At 38.0% G+C, this 10,034-nt stretch overlaps 1 non-coding gene across 1 annotated transcript; it reads right to left on the minus strand.

Annotated features, from left to right (window-relative positions):
- Window positions 1-8,658: 8,658 nt before the first annotated feature.
- On the minus strand, window positions 8,659-8,766 carry LOC112768047 (small nucleolar RNA R71). Its single transcript, XR_003185487.1, has one exon. It is a non-coding gene; the product is annotated as a small nucleolar RNA R71 (small nucleolar RNA).
- Window positions 8,767-10,034: the final 1,268 nt, after the last annotated feature.

Consider the following 10,034-nt stretch of genomic DNA (forward strand, 5'->3'; position numbering starts at 1 on the left):
CCAATTACCAAGCCAACCAAAACCAAAACAATTACACCAAGTACCAAACATCACACCATAGACAACAAAACCAAACTCCTACATCTTCCAACAATCAAGTTGATGAGCTTAGAGCCCCTATGGAAAAACGAGATGAGATCAACAAGGCTCAATTTGAGGTCTTGAACACTCAGTTGGCTAACCTCACCAACATACTCTCAAAGATGAACATGTCAAACCAACCACCAACTCCCAATAACAACACCACCCAACCCTCAAGTTCATCCAACCTTCCATCCCAACCCCAACCAAACCCAAGAGGCGGTCTCAATGCCATCACTCTACGGTCGGGGACTACATTGGAGGAAATACCCCCAAGAATCATGGGAGAGATGCATGAGGAAGAGGTAGTTGTTGGAGCTCCACATAAAGAAGAGGTGGTAGACAAAAGGCATGAGGAAGAAGGAGTAAACCTCAAGGAACCCAAGAGGAAAGCCGTAATCGATGAATTAATTCCTATTCCATTTCCTTCCATGGTGAAGAAAGCAAAGAAGACACCGGAATTTGATTTAGACATGCTCCAAGTGTTCAAAAAGGTCGAGGTAACCATACCACTCCTTGACGCTATTCAACAAATCCCTAAGTATGCGAAATTTTTGAAAGACTTGTGTACACACAAGAGTAGAATAGGGGAATTGGAGACACTATCCTTGGGTAGTTCGATCTCTTCTTTGATGGAACCTATTCCAAGAAAATGTGGTGATCCTGAACCGTGCTTAGTGTCTTGTTGTATTGGTGGATACACTTTTCATGATTGTATGTGTGATCTGGGAGCTTGTGTTAGCATCATGCCGTTTTCCATCTATGTGCGGTTGAATTTAGCTCCTTTGAAGAAGTTGGCGGCGAGATTTGCCTTAGCCGATAAAAGTGTGATCACAGTAATGGGAATAGCTGAAGATGTACTTGTGGCAATTAAGGATTTGATTTTTCCGGTGGACTTTTACATCCTTGAGATACCCCCAACAGAAGGTAGAAGCTCATCTTCCGTTCTACTTGGTAGACCTTTCCTCAAAACCTCCAAATTCAAGCTAGATGCTTTTACTGGTATATATTCCTTTGGAGTTGGAGACAAGACTATCAAGTTCAATTTAGAGGAAGCCATGAAACATCCTTGATGACATGTCACCAGGTCATGTTTTTATATGCTTTTTCCTTTGTTTTCAATAGGTTTTATGCACTTTCTTGAGCCATAAGCAAGCCAATTGGGTAGATTTCCATGTTTCCTTTAATTCAATCAACCATGGATGAATTAATGCAATTTCATGAGATTTTATGCTATAATTGTCATATATTATGAAAGAATAACAAACTCATGATTTTGAGCATAGCTTTGATGTGTTTGGTTGATTGATGATAGGTGAAAAGAGTTTTGAAGAAGGTTGAAGGAAGAAGGAATGGCTAGGAGCAAGAGAGAACAAAAAGTTTGAGCCAAAGTTTGCCTCAAACTTTAGCTCAAACTTTTGGAAGAGTTGAAAACACCTTAGAGGAAAAAAGCTTGAGCCAAAGTTTGCCTCAAACTTTAGCTCAAACTTTTGGAAGAATTGAAAATGCCCTGGAGGAGAAAAGCTTGCGCCAACGTTTGCCTCAAGCTTTTTGGCAAATTTTGGTGCCACACTTGCACACCCTGGAGGAAAAAGCTTGCGCCAACGTTTGCCTCAAGCTTTTTGGCAAACGTTGGCGCCACACGCCACAACAGCCTGAAGGGGTATACTTCCAACATGAATAACTTGAGCTACAGAGCTCCAAATGAGGTGATTCAAAAACAATGGAAAGTAGGAATCGAGAGCTTTCCAAGCATATATGGCACTGCATGGTGGACACTAAAATTGAGGTAGAAAACTGCCCCGAAATGTGCATAAACGAACATGGTGGCAACTTGCAGTGAGGCCAACTGACCTCTGCACCTTCGACGGAGTATAACTCGAGCTGTGGAACTCCAAATGATGCGCTTCTAATGACATTGGAAAGTAGACATTCAGGGCTTTCCAACAATGCATAATAGTATGGTGTGAACAATGTGTTTGAGTCTCCAAAAGCTGGCGTTTTCGACCACGTTTGAGGCAAACGTCGCCTCAAACGCTGCACACCAAAGCCAGCGACCTTGTCCTCTTCAAAGGAGCATAACTTGAGTTGTAGATGTCCAATTGAGGTGGATTCCAAGTGGGTTAGAAAGCTGACATTCAGAGCTTTCCAACCATATATAATAGTCTATAGTTGGCATAAAATTGGCAATGTTGACAAGAGGACAAAGTAGCGCCACAAGACATGCAAGGGAGGATCCACGTTTGAGCTAAAGTTTGACCTCAAACTTTAAGCCAAACGTGGATGACAGCAAAAAGAGCAAGCTGCTACAAAAAGCTTGAGTGAAAGTTTGCCTCAAATTTTGACTCAAACTTTTTTTGGTTCATGGTCCGGTTCAAAGCTTAAATATTTCCCAAGGTCAAGAGCAATCAACAGAGGCTATTTTCAACCCAATTCCATCAAGGCCAAAAGCCCAATTGACATCACTCAAAGGCACAAGAAACAATTTGGTTAGGAATTTCATTTTCTTTGTAATTTTCTTTTCAATTTTATTTTCATTTGTCATGTTTGTAAAAGCCTATAAAAGGGCATCATTTTCATTTTAGAAAAAGGGGCCCGAATAGAGAGAATAGAGGCTGGCTTCACTAGGGAGCATTAGAATTGGAGAGCTTTCCCTCTTCTAGTTTTTCTTTCTTTGAATTTGAATCTTGGATTGAGGGGAGAAGGAATTCTGTTTCCCTCTCGGTCTAAGATTTCTCTTGTTCTTCTTCTGAAATTTTAATTTCTCCTCTACTATAAGTTCCTTTGCTGCAAGTTTACAATTTAATTTACATTGAGCTTGATTTTGATCTTTGGTTCTCATTTCTTTTTGTTCTCATTGAATTCAATTTACTTTCAAGCAATTTAATTCTTCTGCAAGTGCTCTGCATTTTACATTTCTGTTCATGATCTGATTTACTTTTCCTGCAAGTTTAATTTTCTCTAAGCTTTGATCTATTGCTCTCTTTAATTTCCAGCACCCACTCCCCTTTACATTTAATGCAATTTACATTTCTTGCAATTTAAGTTTCAGCTATTTTACTTTCTTGTTCTTTAAGTTACTGTCCAATTTACTTTCTACACTTTAATTTTCCTTGTCATTTACTTTCTGCTGCATCAATTATCACTCAAATGTTAGCTTGACTAAACTAATCACCCACTAAAGTTGCTTGATCCATCAATCCCTGTGGGATCGACCTCACTCCCGTGAGTTTTACTACTTGATGCGACCCGGTGCACTTGCCGGTTAGTTTCGTGTGTTTGGAAAATTCGTTTTCCGCAAAAACACCATCAAGTTTTTGGCGCCGTTGCCAGGGATTGATTTAGATCAACAATGATTAAGTGGGTGAGAAGTTTAGATCAAGCATTTTTTTTGTTTTTGTTCTTTGTTTTAAACTGAAACCAAGGTGTTTGTGTTTTTACCTCACTGAGAAATTCTGTCTCTGTGACATGAATTTCAATTTTCAATGGTGTTGTGTTTTGCAAAATACAAATGGAGTTCAACTCATCTTGCAGTTAAACAAAATTTTTCAGGATATCACCCACCATCACCAACCTCTAATGGTGGCTGGGGATATCACCAAGAATTAACAGATTCTGAGCACTCCAATCCATGGAGAATTGCTTCAGAGACACAAGATGATCAAGGAAATCAGATGGGACACTTTCCAGAGACACAATATGATCCAGATTTTGATGAGTCTAACAACTACTCATATTGTGACTGGGAAAGTCAAAATCAAAGAAACCTTAGCAATCCATACTGTGATGAGTTCAACAATTCTTCAAATTGTGATTCAGAGGATCTCCTTCAAAAGTCCAGAGGAATTTTTGAAAGACAAGAACAATCCTGGAAAAGGCAAGAAGCTCTCTTCAAAAATATGAATGGAGATTTAGAGAAAATAAGGAGGAGCTTATAACCACTGAGCAAGAAAAATGAAGGCCAATTGATGGATATGAAGGAGAAAGTGGAAGAGCAAGATAAAGAGGCCACTGCATCAAGTGAACTTTCAATGAAGAATGAGGTGGTTGAAAATGAAACTGCACTTGAGGTAACAAAGGAACATTCACAACCCTCACAAACTTCCCTTGAATCTGTGATCGAAAAATATGAAGAAGAGATGAAGAAATCTTGGGAAGAACAACAAACCTCCTCCATAAAAGAACTATTAAGTCAAATATTGGGTGCAAAGAAAGGAGTGGAGGAGCATGAAAGTGAGGAAGTCATTCCAAAGAATTCACACTCAAGTGAAGCAGAAAATCACATGAAGGAAGGGCTCCTGGAACCACCAAAACAAGAGGCTCTTAATGAAGAAATCACTCCAATAATCACGCAGCAACCATGTCTTGACATCCAAGAAGTGAAGGCAATTGACAAAAGCACCAAGAAGAGGATTGTGACCAAGATACTGATGAGCGGATAATTTATACGCTTTTTGGCATTGTTTTTAATATATTTTTAGTAGAATCTAGTTACTTTTAGGGATGTTTTTAATAGATTTTATGTTAAATTCACATTTCTGGACTTTACTATGAGTTTGTGTGTTTTTCTGTGATTTTAGATATTTTCTGGCTGAAATTGAGGGACTTGAGCAAAAATCAGATTCAGAGGTTGAAGAAGGACTGCTGATGCTGTTGGATTCTGACCTCCCTGCACTCAAAGTGGATTTTCTGGAGCTACAGAACTCAAAATGGCGCGCTTCCAATTGCGTTGGAAAGTAGACATCCAGGGCTTTCCAGAAATATATAATAGTTTATACTTTGGCCAAGAATAGACGACGTAAACTGGCGTTCAACGCCAGCTCTCAGCCCAAATCTCGCGTCCAGTGCCAGAAAAGGATCCAAAACCAGAGTTGAACGCCCAAACTGGCACAAAAACTGGCGTTCAACTCCACAAATGGCCTCTGCACGTGCTACACTTAAGCTCAGCCCAAACACACACCAAGTGGGCCCCGGAAGTGGATTTATGCATCAATTACTTACTCATGTAAACCCTAGTAGCTAGTTTATTATAAATAGGACATATTACTATTGTATTAGGCATCTTTGGATTACCTTATGATCCTTTGATCACGTTTTAGGGGGCTGGCCATCTCGGCCATGCCTGGACCTTCACTTATGTATTTTTAACGGTAGAGTTTCTACACTCCATAGATTAAGGTGTGGAGCTCTGCTGTTCCTCAAAGATTAATGCAAAGTACTACTGTTTTCTATTCAATTCTTCTTATTTCGCTTCTAAGATATCCATTCGCACCCAAGAACGTGATGAAGGTGATGATTATGTGTGACGCTCATCATCCTTCTCCCTTATGAACGCGTGCCTGACAAACACTTCCGTTCTACATGAATTAAGCTAGAATGAATATCTCTTAGATCTCCTAACCAGAATCTTCGTGGCGTAAGCTAGAATGATGGCGGCATTCAAGAGAATCTGGAAGGTCTAAACCTTGTCTGTGGTATTCCGAGTAGGATTCAATGATTGAATGACTGTGACGAGCTCCTAACTCGCGATTGCAGGGCGTTAGTGACAGACGCAAAAGGATAGTAAATCCTATTTCAGTATGATCGAGAACCGACAGATGAATAGCCGTGCCGTGACAGGGTGCGTGAGCATATTATTCACTGAGAGGATAAGATGAAGCCATTGACAAGGGTGATGCCTCCAGACGATTAGCCGTGCCGTGACAGGGCATTGGATCATTTTCCCGAGAGATGACCGAAAGTAGCCATTGACAGTGGTGATGTATCACATAAAGCCAGCCATGGAAAGGAGTAAGACTGATTGGATGAAGATAGCAGGAAAGCAGAGGTTCAGAGGAACGAAAAGCATCTCCATTCGCTTATCTGAAATTCCTACCGATGAATTACATAAGTATCTCTATCCCTATTTTATTATATAATATTCGAAAACACCATTATCACTTTATATCTGCCTGACTGAGATTTACAAGGTGACCATAGCTTGCTTCATACCAACAATCTCCGTGGGATTCGACCCTTACTCACGTAAGGTATTACTTGGACGACCCAGTGCACTTGCTGGTTAGTTGTATCGAAGTTGTGACAATCATGAATTAAGATCAGAGCACCAAGCTTTGGAGCCATTACCAGGATTTGTTCGAGTCTGGAGATCACAATTTCGTGCACCAAGTTTTTGGCGCCGTTGCCGGGGATTGTTCGAGTTTGGACAACTAACGGTTCATCTTGTTGCTCAGATTAGGTAATTTTCTTTTTGTTTTCTTTTCAAAAAAATTTTTCAAAAACCTTTCAAAAATTCCTCACTTGTTTTCGAAAAAAAAAAATTTTACTAAAAATAATGTTTTCAAATATAAATTATTCTATGGCTTCAAAATTTTTAAGAATGAATTCTAGTGTTTCATGAAGCATGTTGAAGCCTATCTGGCTGTAAAGCCATACCCAAACTGCTTTGGGATTGGCTAATCACTTCAGTGGAGTCATGCCCAATCCTTCTGGATAGGGTATGTCAGGCTTGTCATGTCTGAATTACACTCATATTTTTATTAAAGCTTGGCTGGCTATTAAGCCATGCCTGACCCTTTGATTGGAGCTTTAAGACTAACATGGCAAGATTCCTGGAATTCATATTAAAAATTTTGAAATCCTTATTTTTATTTTTCACAATAATTTTCGAAAAAAAAAATAATAAATAAAAATACAAAAAAATTATAAAATCATAAAAATCAAAAATATTTTTGTGTTTCTTGTTTGAGTCTTGAGTCATGTTATAAGTTTGGTGTCAATTGCATATGCATCTTGCATTTTTTCGAAAATATCATGCATTCATAGTGTTCTTCATGATCTTCAAGTTGTTCTTGGTAAGTCTTCTTGTTTGATCTTGATGATTTTTTGTTTTGTGTCTTTTCATGTTTATCATATGCATTATTGAATTCTTAGTGCGTAAGCATTAAAGAATTCTAAGTTTGGTGTCTTGCATGTTTTCTTTGCATTAAAAATTTTTCAAAATTGTGTCTATGATGTTCATCTTGACATTCAAAGTGTTCTTGGTGTTCATCTTGACATTCATAGCATTCTTGCATGCATCACATGTTTTGATCTAAAAATTTCATGCATTGCATAATTTTCACGTTTTCATAAAAATTCAAAAAAAATCAAAAAAATATCTTCCCCTTTTTCTCTCATCAAATTCGAAAATTTGAGTTGACTTTTTCAAAAATTTTTAAAATCAAGTTGTTTCTTATGAGTCAAATCAAATTTTCAATTTGAAAATCTTATCTTTTTCAAAATCTTTTTCAAAATTCAAAATCTTTTTCAAAATTCATGATTATTTTCGAAAATTCCAAAAAAATAATTTTCAAAAACCTTTTTCTTATTTTATATCATAATTTTCGAAAATAACATAATCAATTAAAGTTTTGATTCAAAAATTTGAAGTTTGTTACTTGCTTGTTAAGAAAGATTCAAACTTTAAGTTCTAGAATCATATCTTGTGATTTCTTATGAATCAAGTCATTAATTGTGATTTTAAAAATCAAATCTTTTTCAAAAACTAATTTCTATCATATCTTTTCAAAAAAAAAATATCTTCTTATCTTATCTTTTTCAAAATTTGATTTCAAAATATCTTCTCTAACTTCCCAACTTCTTATCTTTTCAAATTTGTTTCAACTAACTAACTAACTTTTTGTTTGTTTATTAACTTTTTCAAAACTACCTAACTAACTCTCTCTCTCTAATTTTCGAAAATATCTTCCCTCTTTTTCAAAAATTTCTTTTTTATTAACTAATTATTTTTATTTTTTATTTATAAAAAAAAAATTTTTTTCGAAAAAAATACTAACCTTTTTCAAAAACTATTTTCAAAAATCACTAACTCTTTTTCAAAAATTGTTTTTGAAAATTCACTTCCCCCTCTCATCTTCTTCTATTTGTTTATTGATATACTAACATCTTTCCATCAACTCTCCAAAAATCCGAACCCCCTCTCTCTTTGAGTTCAGATTTTCTTCCCTTCTTTTCTTCTACTAACACAAGGATCCCTATACCGTGGTGTAAAGGATCCATATTATTATTACTATTTTTTCTGTGCCATCTTCTTTGTCATATGAGCAGGAGCAAGGACAAAAACATTCTTGTTAAAGCAGATCCAGAACCTGAAAGGACTCTGAAGAAAAAAATTAAGAGAAGCTAAAATACAACAATCCAGAGATAAGGAAGATGCTTGGTGACTTCACTGCACCTAATTCCAATTTACATGGAAGAAGCATCTCCATTCCTGCCATTGGAGCAAACAACTTTGAGCTGAAACCTCAATTAGTTTCTCTGATGCAGCAAAACTGCAAGTTTCATGGACTTCCATCTGAAGATCTCTTTCAGTTCTTAACTGAATTCTTGCAGATATGTGATACTGTTAAGACTAATGGAGTAAATCCTGAAGTCTACAGGCTCATGCTTTTCCCTTTTGCTGTAAGAGACAGAGCTAGATTATGGTTGGATTCTCAACCCAAAGACAGCCTGAACTCTTGGGATAAGCTGGTCACGACTTTCTTAGCCAAGTACTTTCCTCCTCAATAGCTGAGCAAGCTTAGAGCTGATGTTCAAACCTTCAGGCAGAAAGAAGGTGAATCCCTCTATGAAGCTTGGGAAAGATACAAACAGTTGACCAAAAAGTGTCCTTCTGACATGCTTTCAGAATGGACCATCCTGGATATATTCTATGATGGTTTATCTGAGCTATCAAAGATGTCACTGGACACTTCTGCAGGTGGATCCATTCACCTAAAGAAAACGCCTGCAGAAGCTCAAGAACTCATTGACATGGTTGCTAATAACCAGTTCATGTACACTTCTGAAAGGAATCCTGTGAGTAATGGGACGCCTATGAAGAAGGGAGTTCTTGAAGTTGATACTCTGAATGCCATATTGGCTCAGAATAAAATATTGACTCAGCAAGTCAATATGATTTCTCAGAGTCTGAATGGAATGCAAGCTGCATCCAACAGTACTCAAGAGGCTTCTCCTGAAGAAGAAGCTTATGATCCTGAGAACCCTGCAATAGCAGAGGTGAACTACTTAGGTGAACCTTATGGAAACACCTATAACTCATCATGGAGAAATCATCCAAATTTCTCATGGAAGGATCAAAAGCCTCAACAAGGCTTTAACAATGGTGGAAGAAACAGGTTTAACAACAGCAAGCCTTTTCCATCATCAACTCAGCAACAGACAGAGAACTCTGACCAAAATGCTTCTAATTTAGCAAATCTAGTCTCTGATCTATCTAAAGCCACTGTAAGTTTCATGAATGAAACAAGGTCTTCCATTAGAAATCTGGAAGCACAAGTGGGCCAGCTGAGTAAAAGGATCACTGAAATCCCTCCTAGTACTCTCCCAAGCAATACAGAAGAGAATCCAAAAGGAGAGTGCAAGGCCATTGACATAAGCGCCGTGGCCGAACCTGTGAGGAGAGGAGAGGACGTGAATTCCAAGGAGGAAGACCTCCTGGGACGTCCAGTGGTCAATAAGGAGCTTCCCTCTGAGGAACCAAAGGACTCTGGGGCCCATCTAGAGACCATAGAGATCCCATTGAACCTCCTTATACCCTTCATGAGCTCTGATGAGTATTCCTCTTCTGAAGAGAATGAGGATGTTACTGAAGAGCAAACTGCCAAGTTTCTTGGTGCAATCATGAAGTTAAATGCCAAATTATTTGGCATTGATACTTGGGAAGTTGAACCTCCCTTGTTCATCAATGAACTAAGTGATCTGGATCAACTGACATTGCCTCAGAAGAGACAGGATCCTGGAAAGTTCATAATACCCTGTACCATAGGCACCATGATCTTTAAGGCTCTGTGTGACCTTGGTTCAGGAACAAACCTCATGCCCCTATCTGTAATAGAGAAACTGAGAATCTATGGGGTGCAAGCTGCTAAAATCTCATTAGAGATGGCAGA

The sequence above is a fragment of the Arachis hypogaea genome, chromosome 17, assembly GCF_003086295.3.
Source record: "Arachis hypogaea cultivar Tifrunner chromosome 17, arahy.Tifrunner.gnm2.J5K5, whole genome shotgun sequence".
Lineage (NCBI taxonomy): Eukaryota > Viridiplantae > Streptophyta > Magnoliopsida > Fabales > Fabaceae > Arachis > Arachis hypogaea.